This window comes from Podarcis bocagei, assembly GCF_964188305.1.
Source record: "Podarcis bocagei genome assembly, chromosome: 14".
In the NCBI taxonomy this organism is placed as follows: domain Eukaryota; kingdom Metazoa; phylum Chordata; class Lepidosauria; order Squamata; family Lacertidae; genus Podarcis; species Podarcis bocagei.
In genome coordinates this window covers 12,943,056-12,966,400 of record NC_138139.1, presented here as the reverse complement: position 1 = coordinate 12,966,400, position 23,345 = coordinate 12,943,056, and the positions used below count along the sequence as shown (strand labels likewise).

Sequence of the window (23,345 nt, the reverse complement as noted above, 5' to 3'; positions counted from 1 at the left end):
TTTTACAAACCTCTACAATTTCGCAGCACCTAAATTTCCTTTAGAAAGGGTGGCGTATCAGTGACAGAGAGGATGTTTAAGAAGAATTAACTTCAGCAATAATCCTCTTAAACAGAGTTGTGCTACTATAAAAAAGGATAAAATAAGTGGTTACAGGGCAAGGTGGGAGAGAACAAGTGATTTATTGCCTGGGGATTTGAATACTGTAATTCCTTATAACTAATGTGGAATCCTAATATCAGACGACAATAAGCCTGCCGCCTGCCTGTTGCCAACGCACAATGGAAGAAGACGGGAGAGAAAGAGTAATGCCGGAAAGGTTATCTTTATTTAAATATAACTGCAGAATAACCAAAATTATTTAAGCACAGGCAAGTGGGATTGAATTGACATATATGACAGAAGCACTCTTTGGGGCATGTAAGTAGCTGCATTTCATGGCTCCTCAGAGACAGCATTTGGGGAAAATTTATCCCTCCCTTCTACGGGAGCCTTGGGTATGTGAACTCAACATGCAAACAAGGCCATTATGTCCGCCAAGGTGAACATACCAGGTCTTAAGGGCAGCCTCGCTCACGGTGTCATATTTCCATAGTCCACCCCTGTTGCAGTCTAAGGCACCAGGCTGGGATATCATTTTTTATGCCAAAGTCAAGCCTATGAAGATAGGCCAAGTGTGAAAGAGACATGAACTAAGGCCACCCAGGAAGCTTCGTGGTGAAACAAGGTCCATCAGTTCCTAGGACGATCAACAAGAAGAACAGGCTCCATTTGAGGATCTCTCCCTCATTACAGTCGATCAGGTATATGAAGACGAGCAGCAAAGTCAGTCCTCAGGGAATGTGCAGGCGACCTTGGAACGGACAGCTCACGGAAGAACCCCGACCAAACCTAAGAGGAGGCGTGTAGTGGTGATAGGGGATTCCCTACTGAGGGGAACAGAAGCAGTGATCTGTGGGCCTGACATGATGTCTCGGGAAGTGTGCTGTCTCCCCGGGGCTAAGATCCAAGATGTAACTGAACGACTGCAAGGAATCATAAAACCCACTGACAAATACCCCTTCCTCTTGGTTCATGTGGGAACCAATGACACTGCAAGCAGTAGCCTCCAGAAGATCAAAAGAGACTACGAGGCTCTGGGCAGGAAATTGAAGCAATTAAATGCACAAATTGTCATCTCATCTGTCCTCCCAGTTGAACGACGTGGCCCAGGGAGAGAGGGGAAAATAGTGGAAGTGAACAGCTGGCTTCTTACATCAGGAGTATGTCCTGGATCAGGGCCAGATGGGGGCATTGCTGCCTTTTCTCCAAAATGAAAGTTAGTCTTGGATATCACACATAATTTGGCTCACCGTAATCCACAAAGTGCATTCAAAAACCAAGGTCAGAGTGAACTCTTGCAAATGCTGCAGACTGGTTTGGCCATCAGTCTGGTGGAGAGAGAAGCACTTCTCTGCCCCACCCCCACCCCACCCCCGGCCCCAATCTCTCACACACAAAGCCTTGCAAATATCATCCTTTCCCCTGGAAAAAATTAGTCTACAGGACAATACGAAGCATCTTTTGTTACAGCTTGTACACTCCAGGCGTAGGAGAGATATTGATATTAATACACGTCTCTCACCCTCACTATTTATTCCTATGAAATTTCCTGTGTAATATGTACTGCTCTTAAAAAAAATAAAATACCTTAAGTATCGTTCCAAAGCCGACAGAGACGCTTAAACGTTGTTTGGATATAAATCATAAAGGAATGGCAAACAGTATGCACTTCCTACAAAACAGATGGACCAGATAAGGGAAGATGGAGAATCTTCTTGCCGTAAAGAGTCATTGTCTTGAGGACAGGCTGCGTACCAGCAGGCACCATTTCCACCCGCTAGTCACTCAGACCTGTCTCATTGCAACAATGATTTAAGCAGCTGCTTAAAATGGCTGTAGTGCAAAGATATATGCTGCAATTCAAGACCTAAATGGCCCAGGTGACTCCGGTGTCAAGCATTACTTTGGAGTTGTGCTTCTTGATCAGCAGCACCCCACTTCCCTGATGCTATACATGATTGCACAAACTGTAAAAGTGTCACACACAGAGGCACCAGGTCACAGAATTAACATCTCCACACCACACCAGAGAGCTTAAATGAATAGCCCGTATGTGTTCCCCTAAAGGTCAGTGTCTGCATGAACTGGCTTTATGCAGGCTGTTTGTGGAGGTCCAATTCTGTCTGCTATCCTTAAAGATCTGTTTAGTTCAGGAGAGGAAGTGCTATTAGGACTTAGCACTTGGTCCTCAAAGACAACAGCATCCACAAAGTGTGGTTCCTTGACTCCTACCCAGTTGGCTCCATCCACATACCCTCCAACATTTCTCTGATGAAAATAGGTAAAGGTAAAGGGACCCCTGACCATTAGGTCCAGTCGTGACCGACTCTGGGATTGCGGCGCTCATCTCGCTTTATTGGCCGAGGGAGCTGGCGTATAGCTTCCGGGTCATGTGGCCAGCATGACTAAACCGCTTCTGGCGAACCAGAGCAGCACACAGAAACGCTGTTTACCTTCCTGCTGGAGCGGTACCTATTTATCTACTTGCACGTTGAGGTGCTTTCGAACTGCTAGGTTGGCAGGAGCAGGGACCGAGCAATGCGAGCTCACCCCATTGCGGGGATTCGAACCACCGACCTTCTGATCGGCAAGTCCTAGGCTCTGTGGTTTAACCCACAGCACCACCTGTGTTCCTTCCTGATGAAAATAGGGACGTCCTATTCCAGGGATGTCCAACCAAAAGATTCCGATCTACTGGTAGATCCCCAGCTCATCCTGGTAGATCATGGGATCTTTATCGTGTACAAAAAGCTAAAAAAAACCTCTGTGCAATCCTCCCCCCAACTTTGGGCATCCACCCACCCCACCGCACGCTCCTCCTCCCTCCAATGACAATGGGTAGATCACTGCTAGGTTTTCTATACTGGGAATAGATCACATTCTCTTGGGAGTTGGATATGCCTGTCCTATTCCGTCAACGTCATCAACATCACAATTTTACTATTCACCATATTTCCCCATGTATAACACGCCCCCCCCCCTGTATAAGACGCCCTTATTTTTTTGAACCCAAAATTAAGAAAACAGTATTTTAAACTAGGGTTGCCAAAACCATGCTGGCTGGCTGATTTAGTCTCATTTACATACATTCATTCGAAATAAGATGGGTTTATGAAGCAATTCTATATCCTCCCACAACACTGACAAAACGGTAGTCAATATCCTGGAATCACTGTTCAGCGTTGGACATCATGTTTGCTGAATACACAAAGCTTCACAGCTTGTCTTTCATCATACAAAGTTTGGTACCTCACTTCATTTAAAGATTTCCAGAGACTTTGAGACTAAAGATTTCATTTTGAACTTGTTATGGTTTGAAGGAATTCTATAAAGATTGTCTATGACGTATGTATATGGTCATCGTGTTGCCTAGACATTGTTGACATTCTCTTTGCAACACAGGGGTCTGTTTGGATACTTATGGCAGCAGCGCTTGGGTTGGCAAAGGATTTTGCTCCTCGCCTTCCTCCTCCTGCTGCTGCCTGGGGTTTGAATGGGGGAGCTGAGCATCTCGCTGCTGCCATGGTGGTAGCTGTCAAACAGTGACAGCTACGGGTAAAGTGCCGTCTTCAGGGGCGATCAGCAGCAGCCGCAGAAAGTTCTTCAACTTTTTTTTTGGGGGGGGGAAATTGCCCTCAAAGTTGTTAAGCTTTTTTAGTCCGAGTGGGCAAACCACAACCCTTAATTCTCCCACCAAATGTAGGCTCCAGCCCGCCAAAAACCTGTGTATAAGACAACCATCTGTTTACAAGATGACCCCTATTCCCCCCCCTCCTTTTAAAGCAAAAACCATAATCTGACACATAGAAAGATACGGTATACCCCACCCATCTGACTGGGTTGCCCCAGCCACTCTGGGTGGCTTCTAACATATAAAAACATAATAAAACACAAAACATTACAAGACTTCTCTATACAGGGCTGCCTTCAGATGGCTCGGTGATCAGGTAACTCCATACCCACCAACATTTCTCTGATGAAAATAGGGACCTCCTAAGGAAACGTGGGACATTCTTGGGTCAAATGAGAAACTGGGATGGCTTCTGTAAATCCAGAACTGTCCCTGGAAAATATGGAAACTTGGAGGGTCTGCTCTCCATAGAACTGGGAAGGGGAATCTGTGGCCCTCCAAACATTGCTGAACTACAACTCCCATCATCCCTGGCTATTGACTATGTTGGCTTGACTGATGGGTGTTTGAGATCAACATCGTCTGGAGGGCCATAAAGACAAGAACTTCCCTACCATAGAAAAACAAAAGCTGCATTTACAAAATGAATTTAAAGCACACGGTTTCCCCCATGAATCCTGGGAACTGTAGTTTGGCACGGGTGCTAGGAACTATAGCTCTCTCTGTGTGAAACCACCATTCCCAGAATTCTTTGGGAGAAGCGATGTGCTATCAATGTATGGCATGTATGCTGCTATAAGTTGCATCCAGGTGACCGTGGAGGATGACCACCACTCACCTAAAGAAGTAGAAAACTGTTTCATTGCACTAAGTGATTGCGTTGCCTTGAAACAAAGCAGTGCAGCGAGACCTTTTGATGGCGTGCAAAGTGTGCCACGAAGTGTCAGCTGAATCAAGTTTTAAGAGCAAAGTGGTTGCCGTGCTACACTCGCATGCAGGCATATGCCCCCAGCTTGTAAGCCAGCAAAGGGTGAAGGGCCAAGTAGATCCACAGAGAGCACAGGAATGATACAGACGCACATCAAGCTTATGCACTCCTATGCTCCCAGAGACTGTCAGTTTGAATCTATTTACATTTCCCCTTCTGGTGTTTTGAGGATTAATCCAAAGCTTCAAGCACTGTTCATAGATCCTTCTTTTTCTTTTTAAGGGCATCTGGGAAACCTAAAACAAAAAATGACCAAAGGTCAGCTGAGTGAAGGGGTCATTATTTCCCCTCCCCCTACACTTCAGCCATGGGGGCGAGCGGTGTAGCTTAAGAGCTTCCAATCTGTTCTATCTTTACTAAAAAGACTATCATAGCTCTGCTGGTCCAGAGACACCACTGTAGGACTACAGCTAAGCCAGAGCTAAAACCCAAGCCAACCTAGCCAAACAAAAAGTTTCATGGGATGGAGTATGAATGAACGGGCGGATGGATTTATTATGGTCACAGACCAGAAATCATGGAATAGAGAGGGTGTGATACAGGGATGAGAAACCTGTGGCCCTCTAGATGTTGCTGGACTACAACTCCCATCATCCCTGACCGTTGGTCATGCTGGCTGAGGCTTGGGAGAGTGGAGTCCCCCCTTCCCTGAGGCAATGGTTCTTAGCCATAGGGCACGTCTGTCAGGATCCCCACCCTTCCTACAAGTGTACAAGTGGCACTCAGGAACAACCAAGAACACCTGATGAAGTATTTCCTTCCTGGAGTTTACTACAGCCCACTGAGACAGCCTGAGACTGTGGTTAGCCCCTTCACTTGGAGCAGGAATTTGAACACAGGTTTCTTACAAGGCAGGCCGTGCTGTGTCAGACCAAAGGCCCTTGTAGTTCAGACAGAAGGGCAGCAATCCTCATCTGTTTTGCCTCCTGTTTCTGGTATCCAGAGGTATACTGCCTTCGAGTTTGGAAGTTCTATTCAACCACCATTGCTGAAAGTTGCTGATAGGTCTGTCTTCCCTGGATTTCTCCAATACTTTCCTCATCTCAGGAACTGCTGGACCCATGTGCACCTCCCCATGTGGAGAACCACTGAACTGCAGGTGACATTGTCTCAATAAAAGCACCTTCAGGCCCTGGCCCGATTCTACACACCCTGGCTGCCCACTGGATTCTCCTGGGCGGGAAGAAAAATAAAAGAGCTTCCTGTTTCAGTTGACCCTTGTCTAAGCAAAAAAGAGAGAGAAAGGGAAAGGAAAGGTCTTCTTGCACTTTGGTGTGTAGCTGTATCATGATTGTTCTTCATATGCTCAAACTGTCTCATGCCAGTGGGAAACCTGGCTGCTGATTTCTGCACCAGCTGAAGTTTCCAAACCATCTTCAGAGGCAGCCCCATGTATAACGTGTTGCTGTAAACTAACCTAGAGCTTACCAGAGCATAGATGACAGAAGTCCCTATCTGGACCTCCTGGTCCAGATAGGGGTGAAGCTGGGCCCTGAGCCAAAGCTGATGGAAGGTATTCCATGCCACTGAGGCCACCTGAGCCTTAAGTGACAGCAAAGGATCCAGAACTTCATCCTAGCTATGTGTGTAGCTTGGCTGGGGAGTGTAGCCCCATCAAGAGGAGTCAACTTTCCAACCATCTAGTCAAGGGCGTCTCAGTCTTATCTGGATTGAACTTCAGCTTGTTGGTTCTCATCCAGTCCATTACTGAGGAAAGATGTAGGATGATGAACTACATGGACCACTGGCCTGACCCAACAGGGCTCTTTATACATATCTGTCTGATATGAGTGATTTATACAAGCGTAGAACAAACACAAAAGCTTAATAAGAAAGCTTTGCAAATACCACAACAAATTCATGCTTTCCACTGGTTACACTCAGAACTGGATATGAAGCTTACAATCCATAACATTAGATCTATAATAGTTATAACTCCTTATGATCCTACCTAGTATAATTGATTTATATATGACTATTGACTTAACTGTAATAAGATTTGCTAAAATTGCAGAAAAGCCATCCAACATTACATGCAACAGCAAGGTCTGTTGATTAAAAATAAAGGAACTAGAAACATTTACGAATAACGATGTACCAAGATAAACATTTGCAGAATATTTAGAGACCAACGGCAGAAAATCCAGTAGACACCACTATTAAAAAAAGATGCCCCACTGAATGACTTTCGGCAGGTCAAGAAGAAAAGCAGTATTAAAGCAGAGAAATATACTATGTTATAAACCAAAGAGCCAAAATAGAAAGTGAAATCATTCCAGATTTCACACTTCTTTTATTAGGTATTTTTCATTTCACAAAGAACATAAAAACTTCCATCAGATATTGTAAAGCTATATAAATAGACAGCCTTCTGAAAGACATTTTGTTGTTGTCGATGCCACTGCAAAGAGAGCAGCTTTTATATTTTATGAATCCTAACAGTGACAGAAAGGATGTTAGGCGGGCATTAGCAGTGTCGCAAACACCACCAAGGACTGAATCGGAGACACTCCCTTGCTCCAGACTCGCTATAATTCCTGGCAAGACAGTGGCCCTGTTTGCACAGAATGCAAAGTCAAAAATCCTGCCTTGTGGCAGACGATGCATGAGAGCTCTGCATTAGCACTCAAACACTCTGTTCCTCCCTATGAGCAACTGATCAAGAGCTGAATCCTAAGCAATTATTATAATATATTTATGCCCTACGTTTTTTCCTGACTGGGACTTGAGGCAGCTTACAAATAACATAAGAGCAGCTAAAAACATAGGGGGGGGGTCATTTAAAAACAATTAAACATAAACAGAATTTAAAATGATCTGTTAAAAACATACAGACACTCACAACACAAACAGCAGGGCTAGCCTCCTCATCAAAAGCAGTCAGTTTCCAAAAGCATCTTGGAACAAGAAGATCTTCACCTGTCAGCAGAAGGGCAAGGAGGCAGCAGCCACCAAGAAAGCCCTCTCCCATGTCCCTACCAAGAATGCCTGTGAGGATGGCAGGACCGAGAGAAGAGCCTCTCCCCAAAATCTCAGGACCCAGACAACTACTTCTTCTTTGGCGATCACTCGTAGCCAAGTAAGATGGTCTTCCATAAACACGGTTTTAACAATGAGTCCGTAAGTGACTGTGGAGGCCAATTCTGGATCCACACATCCTTCCACAGTGGGGACATTGGTTCTTAAATTGTAGTTAATGGCTTCCAAACAAGCCAGTATATGGACCATTGCTTCCTTGTTCACATGCACATGGGGAAACTTCAGTTAAATGTGCAATCCTGGCTTTTTAAGCCAAGGTTTGAAGGGGCTTCCAGACCATGGTTTGCAGAAGCAGCTTTCCAGATGCAGTGGAACAGCTACACTGCTTTCTTAGAAGGTGGGTCACTGTTACATACCAGGAGGGTAGGTCATGCACTGCGCAAACCTCCCCACCACCTCACCTCTCACAGGAAGCATCAAGGACCCACCAGCCAGGAACCTAGCGTAGCAGCAGTGCCCCACCCTGAAAGCCACTCCTGTGGGCTTGTGTTACTCATTGTTGAGCTTTTTCTGTGGGAGCTGGGCAGTCTGATCGAATCACACCATTCCTGCATCAGTTCCATTGTTGATCCACCCATGTACAGGTTCAAATACAAGTGATAATCTTTGAAGCCTGAGCAGTGTGGAAACAGCTTATTTGAAGGACCATCGACACTGCTATGCATATGCCCAGGTCCGAAAACCAGGCTCTGCTCTTAACCTCACCACTAAGGTTGGTAAGGGACAAGGTCGTTACAGTGGCAGTCCCACAACTTTGTAATCCCCTTCCCCAAGAACTTCACATGGCCACCTCTCTTGTGGTCTTTAAGCACTCCCTAATAATGTTTTCATTTTTGGGGGGAAGATGTGACAACATCACAACCACCAGGCAAGCCATCAGAGACTCTTTCGTTGCAAGGTCTGGTAAGTGGTCGCTCGCTCACCTGGCCTAATGGAGTCAATACAGCCCTTTGTTCTCTATTCCCACCGGAGCCAGCATGCTCTCACACCACTGCAATGGAAGTTCCCCCTAGGATGTACTGGAATACTGAACGAACTTCAAAAGAGTTTTAGCAACGCATGTCCAAATAATGACTCTCTGCAACACATCACAATCCACTTTTCAGCATGGTGCTTTTGAAGCTTTTGCAAGTCGGATGTGTTAGCAGAGTCCCTTGAATAATGCAGAGTCCGCAGATAAAAGGAGTCCTAATAACGACTTTGTGGAGGAAATCTGAACAAAAACAGCATATAATTTGAGGAGAAAGGAACAAAGAGGTTTTGTCTGCCTAACTTAAAGCCTTATACATAGCAGGAAAACACCCTCAGAACTACACAGCCAATCAGGGCACATGTTACCTCAGCAAACATCATGCTGCTCTAATTCTTGCTAAGCACCAGCTCCACCAACCCCCTTGGTTAGCTGACTTACTGACAACTTAATTAACCCTTAAGTTAAAAGCTGAATGATCCCTTCTGTAGCACTTCCAGCAGAAACTGAAGTTTGTTGTCACTCTGGTTCCCCTCTTAAGCAAGCATGTTTGGGCCCATTCTCCAGACATGTGCATCCAACTGACACTACTCTGCTTGCAATAGTTCATCACCTTTGGTTGTGCTAAAAATGCCACCACAAATACAGATTTCTTAGCGTGGAGCTAGAGATTACACTGGACACAAGAAAGATGCCAAAAAAGGTGCAACAATGTTGCATTCTCTCTAGGTATGCAAGGACGAAAGAAACAAAATTGAGGCATGCTTCAAAACAGAAAATTATAGGGAACTCCCTCCCTGCTTGACCACACCTATTGCAGCAGGGATTTTAAGTTAATAGTACTCTACTTGTTTATTTGCTGAATATGTTTCTGCCGGCAGCTCCTGTTTGTTTTAAACCTGGTTTTATTTTGATTGTTCTATTATTTTATTTCTTATGTTTGCAACACTCAATAACATAAACCCTCCCTCTCTCTCAATGTGTTTCAGGGGGAAATCTTCCACAGGGTACTCAAAGAACAAATAATAAATCAAATTTTCAAATCTCATAAAATTCTCATCACATACTGTATATAATAAGCAAATAGTGAGTTTGTATATTACATACATTTTGCATTATGATATATTTTTTAAAAAAATGCCGTTTTCAATGTGTACAAGGAAGGTTTCAGTACCATTTTGAGGCTTGTCCTGGGTGTTTCTCTCCCACTCTCTCTCTCTCAATGCATACACCCCATACATTTAAAGCACATTGCTTCCCCCAAAGGAATTCTGGAAACTGCAGTTTGTTGAGGGTGCTAGGAACTGTACCTCTTCATGGGGGTTAACTACAGTTTCCAATATTCTTGGGAAGGAAGCCATGTCCATTAAATGTATGGTTTGCATGCAGCCTCTCTTTGTATTTGATATTCTCCTCTCTTTCTTCTTTATCTGTTCTTTCTGTGTAATGTTCAGGCATAACTACACTCAAATGTTTCGTGCGTCACCACCTTGTGAGTTTTGGTACATCCCATTCTACACGACTGCCTGCTCTTTAGGGGGGCAGAGAGAAGACAATTACAGTGGTACCTCTGTATAAGAACAGCCCTGTTTATGAACTATTTGGTTTACGAACTCCGCAAAACCGGAAGTAGTGTCCCGGTTTGCGAACGTTACCTCGGTCTAAGAATGGAATCCGAATGGTGGAAGGGCAGCAGGAGGACTCGTTAGGGAAAGTGCACCTCTGTTTAAGAACGGTTTTGGTTTAAGAACGGACTTCCGGAACGATTAAGTTCGTAAACCGAGGTACCACTATACAGCAAATGGGGGGAGATAATTGAACATAAGGCTATTTTTCTCAGTGTCAGTCACATGCTTGTGTTAGTATCTTGTTCTGCCCAAATCGCAACAGAGAGCCTACACAAAGAGGCATGTTTATTAGAAATGTATCTCATGATCACCACCATTTCAGCTGATTATGTAAGCGGGATCTCATTCTTTCTGCTATCACATACTTTTAAAAAACTACTTGTGTGTGTATTTCAGGATGGAGCGGAGGTGACATTTGCTGAACCACCAGAACAGCAAATGATAGAAAATACAGGTCTGATGACAGCATGAGCTATTTTGTCTCTCGAGTTCCTACTGAACTGCAGTGACACCTCCTGGTAAGAGACAAGAGGCTTAAGAATGTTTTCATTACCTCCTTGTGAACTTTCTTGTCCATTTTGTGTGTGTTCCCCACCCACCCAAAGCAGGCGAGGGACCTTCTTCAGCCTTCTGGTGGAGACCAAAAAAGGGTTTTCTGCTGACTTTTTTAAAAACAACAACAATTCACAATTTGTGTAGGAACTTGGGAATGTTCCAAAGCAAATAATCAACAGTAATAAAAAGAACCCTAAACAAAATTAAAGCAGCAGTATCAATAAACTTAACTTTTATGAAAGGCACAATTTATAACACACGGCATCAGGAAATCCATGACGAACACTCCCACATTTTTAAAAAATAATACAGATTACAGAACAAAAAAATTACAGCCATGACCCATCAAACAAATTGATCCAATGTCTTTACAAAGAGTTGCATTTACCTTTCACACACACACACAAAAGTGTGACTAGTTTGATAGAACTTCATGCCTAAAAATGTAACAGAAAGTCTTCAATAGCAACTTGATAACAAGAAGAATTAAGGATATTTATATAGGTGGGGTCTGCTCCTACAACAAACTGATTTGACCTTCTCCATCCATCCATACACGACAGCCCTAGGGATAGGTCAATCTGTCAATTTTGGTTTCTCTCTGTTTTTCATTTTTCGAATCTTAACTTCTGTTCTCCATATTTCTGCATCACTTTCTGATTTTTTTTTTAAGCCCTCATGAAAATGCATAAGCATCTTAGTACAAATTTATCCTACCACACACAAACACATTTCTCTATGTATTTTGGGCTATGTATACAACTTTGCAAAGCAATTTTCTCTAATATAATGCATATGTGTATATGTCATTTTCACTAAATAATGCATTTATTTGCACACTTTAGTACAGTGGTTTGCAAAGTGGGCGGTAAATGATTGCCAGACTTGGAAAAGCCAGTATCACTGGATCAAGTTAATCCATTTTGCTGAATTAATTAAACTAAATAGTTTTAATTGGATTTTGAATAAATGTGCAATTAATCGTCACTGTTTTGAATTATCTTCCTTGGTAGGTCATGCAAACTGCTATTCTGAGTAATCCTCTTTACAGGGTTGGGGGCACTGGGGACGAGTTTATGGTACCAAGTGGGCAGTGACCTGAAAAAGTTTGGTAACCACTGCCCTGGTCTATGCTTCTTTGTACATATGACTTGGCCAGAGAACTGACCTTCAAAACTCAGAGGAGTGCACATTTCAAAGGATCGTTGTGCTTTGGTTTGTGTATGGTTTGGGAGAGGATAGATTGGCCAAGGTAAAGGTAAAGGGACCCCTGACCATTAGGTCCAGTCGTGGCCAACTCTGGGGTTGCGGCACTCATCTCACTTTATTGGCCGAGGGAGCCGGCGTACAGCTTCCGGGTCATGTGGCCAGCACGACTAAGCCGCTTCTGGTGAACCAGAGCAGCACACGGAAACGCCGTTTACCTTCCCACCGGAGCGGTACCTATTTATCTACTTGCACTTTGACTTTCGAACTGCTAGGTGGGCAGGAGCAGGGACCGAGCAACGGGAGCTCACCCCGTTGCAGGGTGCTCACCCCGTCGCACGACCTTCTGATCGGCAAGTCCTAGGCTCTGTGGTTTAACCCACAGCGCCACCCGCATCCCATGATTAGCCAAGTTTGCCTTTAAATGCACACTAAATTGAATCTCTCCCCTGCATCCCTGGAAAGAACTGAAGCAAAGCCATAACTCAAGGACCTAAGCCCGTGGCACTTTCCTATTGCTGATGAGGAATTTCTGTAAATCATCGGAATGATTGCAAAATCTCCCAGTTATGGAAAGGGGGAAAGCACTGGTTAGAGTTTTATAGACATGACCCTGGCTCCAGGGCAAGGGTAACATAGCAAATTTATTTATTTGCTTTATACCCCACCCCTCTAGCACCAAAGCGCAACTCATGGAGGCTTGCAACATTCAAAAATTACAGCTTCACAAAACACTACTGTAAAACAATAAGTGAACAAGACAGACAAGCTGTAAAAACTGTCTACCTGACAAAGAAGCCTGCCATGATAAAAAGGGCTTTAGCAAACAGCAAGAAAAAAGAAGAAAAAGAGTCCGATAGTGTCAGGTCAATTCCAATACCTAAGCCAATACCGATCACATTCTGTAACCAATAAAGTTGTGGCCAAATTTTGCCCAGTAACTTTAGCCTAATATCCATGTCCTTGTGTCTCACTCTTCGATGAGGGGGTGTTTTCGGGGTCTCAACATGCAAACATTCACTGCTCTATGCAGTGTCTGCTGTTTCTTTTCTTTTTTTAATGAAATTTTTTATTAAATTTTAACAATGCACATTATAAGAGGAAAAATACAAAGACAACGACAAGAAAAATATAGAAACACCACATACATACTACAAAATACAACAACACAAACATTAATCACAAAGTTACAAAAATGCATACATTAAAAAACTAATAATAGAAAAGAAAAAGCACATATAGAAAAAAAGCCACAAAAATTCCCTCTTTCTTGATTTTATATCTTAAATTCACATATTTTCCTGACTTCCTCACATCCCCCGTTCTTGTATCCCTTTTAAAAGTTGGTTCAGCAAATTCATAGCCCTTAGTTTATCTATTGTTAGTTGTTAGTTTAATCTTAAATTTTATCTTGTTACTAGAACCCCCACCGTTCATTTCAATGTCCTCAACATTCAAAAATTTTACAATGTTTCTGCAAACAGTGTCTGCTGTTTCAGTTCCACCACCACCCCTGTCCCAGGTGCTGATCCTTTCTGGATTAGCGCCCCGGCTGATCCTCCCTTTTCAAGCATCCGAGTAAATGGGATTTCATAATGCTCCAGAGTCAAATCTGATTTGGCTAGATGGCAATGCCACTGAGGGACATCCGTAGCGAGTCCAGTCCGAACAAGCAAGTCAACATTTCCGCATGAATTAAAAATAAAGGAAGGTGCTTTTCAGAACTGCCAAAAAGTCTGTTGGCCATCTTACCCTGAAGTTGAAAATGACCTTTTCTTATGCATATTCATAAACTGCAGACTGCTGGGATTAAAACTACTGCTCGGCATTTTCTAAGTTTTGTTTGTTGCTAGGGCTGCAGTCTTTAATCAGCTAGGTCCATCAATCAAAAGGAGTTTTAATAAACTAAAAAAAGAATCCCAGATTAAGAGGGTGCTAACACTTAGTTTTTAAAATGTTGATTTTTTTAAATGTTAGTACATATAAACCAGGATTTCCTAAACTTTTGCATTCATTGTCCTCTTGATGAGCTTATAATGTGGTTGTTGACCCCACACCCAAATTCTTAGCAATGTAAATGAAATTAACTCGAGAAATATCAATATATAATCAACATATATAATTACCTTAAAAAGTGAAACTCTGCACTGTATACATTTGTTTAACAATAAAGCAGCATGGCCTGAGAATTGTATTGTGGATTTTGTCTTATTAAATACATTGTGTCCTGGTTCTAAGGGAAAGATGGAAAATAAATGAAAATTAAAAATACATTGGTTCATCACAGGCAAAGGAGGTGCACTCTGTACATGTCCATGCTCTTCAGTTCTGAGGCCCATTTCATGAACCTCTTTACCACCACAGGGCTCTTTTTGACCCCCGTCTTTATCCCCCCCTTTTCACGGTCTTTATCCCCCCCTTTTCACGGTCTTTATCCCCCCCTTTTCACGGTCCCATCAACCCCAGGGGGTCATCACCAACCACTCTGTGAAACCCTGGATTAAATAAACATGCAGATGGTGACAGCAGTCATGAAATTAAAATATGCCCGCTTCTTGGGAGAAAAGTGATGACAAACCTAGACAGCATCTTAAAAAGCAGAGACATCACCTTGCCAACAAAGGTCCACATAGTTAAAGCTATGGTTTCCCCAGTAGTGATGTATGGAAGTGAGAGCTGGACCATGAACGCCGAAGAATTGATGCTTTTGAATTATGGTGCTGGAAGGAGACTCTTGAGAGTCCCATGGACTGCAAGAAGATCAAACCTATCCATTCTGAAGGAAATCAGCCCTGAGTGCTCACTGGAAGCACAGATCCTGAAGCTGAGACTCCAATACTTTGGCCACCTCATGAGAAGAAAAGACTCCCTGGAAAAGACCTTGATGTTGGGAAAGATGGAGGGCACAAGGAGAAGGGGACAACAGAGGAGGAGATGGTTGGACAGTGTTCTCAAAGTTACTAACATGAGTTTGACCAAACTGCGGGAGGCAGTGGAAGACAGGAGTACCTGGCGTGCTCTGGTCCATGGGGTTATGAAGAGTCGGACACCACTAAACGACTAAACAACAACAAATCAGATAAATTATAAATCTGGTTGATAGCCTTACTTATTAGAGGATTTCATTTCTGCAAACATGCCAGCTGACTTTAGATTGTTTCTCTTCTACCCAAATGAAAATGAGGAGGGAGATTATTGGCTTTTCTCCTCCTCTTCTTTAGAGAGGTAATTATGACATTTTAAAAACTACTTTGCACATCCGGCAAAGCAATCAAGAAAATTCATTTGACAGCCACTGTTTTTTCCCAGTGTCGAACTGTCTGCCAGAGTGTAAAAACTGTGACAACGCGTTCAGCAGAGCTCCGAGTGCAGGCACATCTGTTGAGCGACATGCTGCAGCACATTAAACGCAATGCAAGAGGAGCAAGGGAGGTGCACCATTTCACTTAAGAAGCAAGCAGAACGCCAAACGAGCCGCGTTCCTCCTTCTGCTGCACGCAAAAATTAAAGAGTCTACTTAGAAAGCAATCTCTGCAAGTTTTAAGCACAGAGAAAATGCGGGAGAAAGAACAACCACCACCCCAATTTGGGCATAAATGGAAGCAAGTAAAGTTTCAGAGGCAGCAAATAATGAGATGAGTGAATCAAAGCTGGGGGGAGGAGAGAGAGCAAACTGATTACATGCATAAGAACACAAAATGCTATTCTCTCAGATAAATAGGTTTGGGGAGATTTAGATGTTTTGGATTCTTACTCCATCTCACTTTCAAGTAGCAAATAATATGTTACCAAACCATTTCCCTACCGGATGCATCCCATGACATAGGAGAGGAAATCTCAATTTTAGAAAAAAGAAGATTTTAAATGCAGAAAGATTTGAATTTTAAAAGTAATTGGAAAAAAACTTGTGTTGCTCTTTATCAATGTTACTTTTAGATTGTATTTCTAAAAATTGTTTTTTAATGTTGCGTTTTAAATTGTTGCAATCCACCCTGCAACCTTAGGGTCAAGGGCAGGCAATAAATTAAAATAATAAATAATTTAGAAAAAAACCACATTTCAACTAGAATTGTTGTTGTTGTTTAGTTGTTTAGTCATGTCCGACTCTTTGTGACCCCATGGACCAGAGCACACCAGGCACTCCTGTCTTCCACTGCCTCCTACAGTTTGGTCAAACTCATGCTGGTAGCTTGGAGAACACTGTCCAACCATCTTGCCCTCTGTCGTCCCCTTCTCCTTGTGCCCTCCATCTTTTCTTTTCCAGGGAGTCTTCTCTTCTCATGAAGTGGCCAAAGTACTGGAGCCTCAGCTTCACGATCTGTCCTTCCAGTGAGCACTCAGGGCTGATTTCCTTAAGAATGGATAGGTTTGTTCTTCTTGCAGTCCATGGGAATCTCATACAAACTGCCAAATCCTTGGCTGTTGATGTCACACACCTCAACCTCTTCCCCAAATGCACATGGATTTGGTGAGTCTTGCTCAAATCACCCAGAACGTTCCCAAGTGCTTAATTCAGCCTTCCCCAACTTGGCGCTCTCTGGATGTTTAAGACTACAACTCCCATCAGCCTCAGCCAGCACAGCAGAGAGCAGGAAGTTAGTTGGAGGTTGGGAGCAGGGAGGGGAAAATCCCTCTTGAAACTAGAGCCGAGCCAAAATTTGAAAATTGTGGAAGTGGGTGGAGATTTCAGGTATTTGGGTATGTGGGCTGTGCAGGGTGCTAAAAATATATTTAGGGAGGTTTACTGGGGTAAACACAGTAAGGTAGGGATACAGGTGGCACTGTGGGTTAAACCACAGTGCCTAGGACTTGCCGATCAGAAGGTCAGCGGTTCGAATCCCTGTGATGGGGTGAGCTCCTGTTGCTCAGTCCCAGCTCCTGCCAACCTAGCAGTTCGAAAGCATGTCAAAGTGCAAGTAGATAAATAGGAACCGCTCTGGCGGGAAGGTAAACAGCGTTTCCGTGCACTGCTCTGGTTCACCAGAAGCGGCTTAGTCATGCTGGCCACATGACCCGGAAGCTGTCTGCGGACAAACGCCGGCTCCCTCGGCCCATAGAGCGAGATGAGCGCCGCAACCCCAGAGTCGGTCATGACTGGACCTAATGGTCAGGGGTCCCTTTACCTTTACCTTTACCTTTACTGGGGTAAACAACGACAGCAGCTCTTCTTTCCTTTTTTTAGAAGAAAGATCTTTCGCTATCTTGAAAAGAAAAAGAGGGGATTCTGTAGAGTTGGAAAAGGTTCAGAAAAGGGCAACCAGAATGATCAAGGGTATAGAACAGCTCCCCGTGAGGAAATCTTACAGCATTTGGGACTTTTTAGTTCAGAGAAAAGGTGAGTAAAATGAGACGCGATAGAAGTGCATAAATTTTTTCATGGTGTATAGGAAGTGGATAGACTAAAGCTTGCGGGCATAACAAGGAAGCCAAGTGTCGAAAGACGCTGAAAGAAAAGCAAGTTAAAACTATGGAATTTGCTGACAGAAGAGGTAGTCATGGCAACCAACTTGGATGGCTTTGAAGGACGATTCGATAAATTTGCAGTTGCTAAGGCTATCAATGGCTACTAACCCGGCGGATACATTCTACCTCTCCAGTTGGAGGTGGCATGCACCTGAATACTTGGTAGCTCAGCTAGCAGAGCATGAGACTCTTGATCTCAGGGTCATGGGTTTGACCCACATGTTAGGCAAAAGATTCCTGAATTGCAAGGGTTGGACTAGATGACCCTTGTGGTCCCTTCCAACTCTAGAATTCTGTGATTCTGGAAATTGCAAGAGAGTGCTGTTTTACTCAAGTCTTGTTTGAAGGCATCTCACAGGCATCTGGCCGGTCAATGTAAGAACAAGATGTTGCAGTAGGTGAGCCCCTGGCCTGATCCAACAGGATCTTATTATCTTCACAACAAGTAGCAGCCTGGAAGCAGTCATACCCCAATATCACTTCCTAGGTGGGACACTATGAACCCCTCCAGATTGGTGGGGAGTTTCGCAGGTGGATTCTGTACATGCCACAATAGTGAGGGACTGATACTGGAATGTCCACACATCACTCAGCTTTAGTTGTTCTGCAATGCTTCCCAGTATTGGCACATTATTACCATCCGGATGGGAACTGTTGCACTAGAGTGCAACAAAAGCAGGACAAAAACCCAACAACAAATTGGTTGTATGAGAAGCCAAAGGATTTCAGCAGGAACCTACAGGACACGCGTAAGTTAGAAACCAAGCAGTATGTCCACCCGAAAACTTTTGCAAGTGCAAACAGTATTGAAAAGAGGGATTGCCGTGATGGGCACAAATAATCATGATTGCACAATAAAAGGAACATCTGCAGGGACCTTATGTCTTCTTGCAACACTGCTCCCAGGGTGAGTTATGGGGACATGAAGACCCACAATTACTTGCAACTGGATACAATTTTTTGTTTATTTTTTTTAGGGTGGAATTACTACACCTGCTTATTTCTTGAAGAAAATTGGGAGCTTTCTCCCTCCCTCATCAATTTATTTACCCTCCCTTTCACCTGACCCCTTCCAAAACCTTTTCCAGAGAAAACCACTGGTGAGGCCACGTTACTTGAGATACTAAACCTATTTGTTCCAGTGTTCACAATAGCTTGCCTATTGCACCATCAGTTTGATGCTTATGTGTGCCTTAAGTTTATAGTCACAAAATCCCACCTCCCAATATCTTAATGCTGGGCTTTCCAAGAAACCAGTAATTAGGAACAGTCCCATCCAAAAGAAATGTGGAAGACGGCATCCTTGCAACACCAACAGGACATTGCAAAAGCGTTTTTGGGGAAATTCAACAGCTGAAAATGCTGAGGATTAGGATGTTTATTCCTATACCTGGCAGGAACAGGATGGAACACCAGGATCCTTTCCGGCTGGTTGCCCACATCCGTCACTGCCAGATGTTCATCTTTCTATGAGTTTGGGGCTGGAAGACAGATCAATTTCCCTGGAGCTTTTCCACCACTTAAAAACTAAACATGCAGCCGGCAGGAGAAGCCACAATATGGGAAGCAGCCTCAGGATGACTGCCAATTTTTAAATGACAAAAAAAAGAAAACAACCCCTAATGATGGAGACAACTGATAACTTTTTTAGAGAGAGATGAAAGTACAGTAACATGACAGAGGCATCATTGGTCAAGGGGTGCGTGTGTGTGTGTGTGTCTGTGTGTGTGTGTGTGTGCATGCGTGCGCATGCCCCCCCCAAACACACCAGTTGCTCAACCTGAAAAAGAAATAACGTACCTCAATGGCATAACACACAAACTGCATACAGAAAGTCCTAGATTCAGTTCCTGGCATCTCCTTCCAAAAGGACAATGACTGGTTGATTTAATTACATGCTTGTTCTGCCCCTTCTTCCAAGGATCTCAGTGCAGGTGGGTGTGTTTGTGTGTTTTAACCCTCACATTTTATCCCAATGACAGATGTGTTAAATCAGATATAAAGGGTGTGGGCATGTACGCCAACCACACCACCACCTTCTCATTTTAGAAATGTATGCAAGTAGCAGGCTCACCCTTTCCCACTCACTGCCTATGTGTACATTTTAAAGGGGGAAAGCCAGTGATTTTAAGGATCCTTATGACATTCTCCCCCTCCCCAATTCCCTGAAAACTTCCGTGGGTTTATATATATATTAAAAAAATTACCTGATCTCGTTTCCAGAGTGACACCAGCCCTTTAGCTATCCGCCATTCTTCTGTTCTCAAGTGCTGAACTTGGTTCAGACTGTTCTGTGCACGCAGTTTTCAGCGATCACATCAAGGTGCCTTTTTTTGTGCTGTTTTGTTCAATGTCTGTTAGGTGCACACGGATGCATCAGTAGCCTGTGAGGAGAAAGGGGGAGGGAATGAAAGATGAAAACTGCAGGTAAATTGTGCATACGCCCATCAGTGTTGAAATTATGTTAAGTTCTCCAAGTTAAACAAGAAGGCGAGCGAAGCAGAATGCAGGGACCATAGGTCAATGGTAGAGCATCTGCCTTGCAAGCAGAAGACCTCTGGTTCAATCCTGGCATCTTCAGGTAGTACTGAGTCTCCTGCCCCAAACCCTGGAAAGCCACTGTCCATCAGATGACACTGAGCTAGATAAACCAATAATCTGGCTCATATTAAAACAGCTTCCTGTGTTCCTTTACTCCTATACAGTGGTACCTCGGGTTACAGACACTTCAGGTTACAGATGCTTCAGGTTACAGACTCCGCTAACCCAGAAACAGTACCTCGGGTTAAGAACTCTGCTTCAGGATGAGAACAGAAATCGCGCAGCGGTGGCACGGTGGCAGTGGGAGGCCCCATTAGCTAAAGTGGTGCCTCAGGTTAAGAACAGTTTCAGCTTAAGAACAGACCTCCAGAACGAATTAAGTTCTTAACCCGAGGTACCACTGTACTCATGTAACAATAATGGGACAGAGAACGGACACTCAACCCTATATGATTTAAGTATGTGTCCTTTTTATCTGGCACAAGAATCATCTCAGCTTTCATCTTTTTCAATTCTGCTTGTATTTTTCAGGGCACTGACGTGACATTTTAGCAAAGCACGGCTTGAATTATGTGACAAGATCCATAGAGGCACGAAATGGCATCGTTTTACTGCAGGGGCGGCCTAACTTCAAGCTTGCAATATCTACTTTGTACAGAATGAAACTCCATGCTCCTTATTCACTACAATGAGGAATATAACGGGTGAGGAATTCACTACAATGAAGAAAAGAAAGGCTGTAACCTTTTCTAAACTTTTGGCCAAAGCAGATGGAATTTAGAGACACGGGAGTTCCTCTAGATGGATTACATATGCTGTGTTTCAGATAGAGGAGCTACAGGGCAGAATGCACCAGTGAGAGTGATACTAACTCAGGAAGCAGCATTATTCCCAGAGATATTATTGTGGGGACAGATTGGTGCCCATTGGCCAATGAAGGCAACCATCTCCCTCCTCCCCCGCCAAGAATACCCCAGGGAAGCCAGAGCTGCTGAGAGCAGCCAAGTTAGGGCTTGAAGTGATAAGGTGCTTTTCTGATAAAAGAGAGGGGGAAAGAGGGAGAGAGAGGGAGAGAACCTTAGTCACCCACCTTTAAAAGTAACCCAATGTTCCTTCTTCACTAGCACAAGGGCTCTTGCACTAATGGACAGGTGAGCTATAATATTGTACAATGGGTGGATGTAATGCACCAGCAAGCAGAAATTCACTGTGCAACTGAATGTGCAATTTCTTGTGCAATGAAGTTGCCAGAAACCTGCTTAACCAACAACATTTCACTAGCATGAAATGTTTTGCCGTCGGTATACTGCTAAGTGACTTCATCTTAGCACTACTTTGGATACATCCATTAGAACTTCTCCTAAGATCAATCCAATCTTTGGGGTATCCCGCCCCCATCCTTTGCCTTTTTTTAGTGAAAGTCACTGAGACTAAACACTTCTGCTCAGCACTAGAAGCAACATAAACAAGACAGGCCAGTACTAACACCAACAGAAAAGACGTTTTGACACAATATGAAAGCCAGGGATTTCCCGATACACACATTATTCACTTAGCTAAATCAGCTCTTATTATTTATTACTATTACCACTATACTACCAATGGGAGGGAGGCTGAGTGCAAGCGCAAAGACAAGATTCAATGAAGGGATTTCCCAATGCATTGATCTATCTTAGCCATTATGCCAAATCAGCAATTATTACTGCTTATTATTAGCATCGTGCTACAAATGGGAGGGAGTCCAAGAGAATGCACAGAGAGAAGACTCAAACCAGGGATTTTCTGACACATAATTTTAGTCTTAGCAATTGTACTAAATCAGCTAATAGCAATATCAGCCACTGGCAGTTTACTGCCATTTCATGTTTATCTCACACTAAGTAGCATTAGGACCGGTGCTGCCTGGCTGGTGGGATATTAGGATGACATTTCTGCCATCTCACCTCTACTCCTTGCCAAGCTTGGGAGCCCTGCCATGCCCAGGACCCCAGCCAGCCATTGCTACAGAGAAGCTCAGTTCAGCTGGAATTCTGCACATCCCCTGGATCCATGTGATGTTTTTTGGCTTTGTTCTGAGCAATAAGCATGGCACTAATAAGCAAAGCTCAAGCCTTGAAGGCATCATGTCTTTGGAGGAAGCACTATTGGTTTGTACCAGATATCCTCTCCATAGTAGCTGCTGCACAGATAAATTTCCCTGCGACAACATATATGCATAGTGGATCACCTCAGTGCAAAATGAATTAGTCATTCCCTTGAACCTCTGCCATATTGAACACAAGAAGATGGCTTTACTTAACATTCGTTAACGCTGGGCAGTAGCAATAAGGCACCCTTCAAAAAGCACTTCTCCCAGTGATTGGACTAAGTCTCAATTTACATTTTTGGGGAAATGCCTCCACTATTCTTTGTGAAACACCCTTCAGTCACCTGGCTGTGAGTTCTTATTGGCCAGATAGCCTTCATGACTACTCTGCCACTACGCAGCATGAAGGATGTATTGGTATGACTATAAAAACTCAGTAAAAGGGTAAAGGTAAAGGTACCCCTGCCTGTACGGGCCAGTCGTGTCCGACTCTAGGGTTGTGCACCCATCTCACTTAAGAGGCCGGGGACCAGCGCCGTCCGGAGACACTTCCGGGTCACATGGCCAGCGTGACGAAGCTGCAGCTGGCGAGCCAGCACCAGCGCAGCGCACGGAAACACTGTTTACCTTCCCGCTATAAAGCGGTACCTATTTATCTACTTGCACTTAAGGGTGCTTTCGAACTGCTAGGTGGGCAGGAGCCGGGACTGGAAGACAGGAGCTCAGTACTTTGGTTAAATTACCATGAAATGTCCCTGTCACCTTCAGGAGATTGCCTTCTGTGTTAGAGCTAATACCCACCAGGAAGCCTCTTTCCTATAAATCAGGCATGGTCAAACTTGGCCCTCCAGCTGGTTTGGGACTACAACTCCCATCATCCATAGCTAACAGGACCAGTGGTCAGGGACGATGGGAAATGTAGTCCCAAAACAGTTGGAGGGCCAAGTTTGGCCATGCCTGCTATAAATGGAGATCTCTCAGTACCTGGGAGGAGGTTTTGCTTTTGTTTGTTACTATGTTACTATGTTATGTATTTTTGTGTTTTTATATGGTAAACCACTCTGTGATCATTGGATGAAGGGTGGTATGGAAATAGCTCAATCTTTTCCACTCAAGCTGTTCCACAGCCCATCCTT

General features: G+C 43.8%; 1 protein-coding gene across 1 annotated transcript in view; it reads right to left on the bottom strand.

Annotated features, from left to right (window-relative positions):
* Positions 1–23,345, bottom strand: part of SEMA6D (semaphorin 6D) — a 430,059-nt gene that overhangs the window by 389,938 nt on the left and 16,776 nt on the right. The window contains exon 2 of the mRNA XM_081170001.1: positions 19,790–19,966. The gene's annotated coding sequence lies outside the window, so the exon portion shown is untranslated. The remainder of the gene's footprint in view (positions 1–19,789; positions 19,967–23,345) is intronic.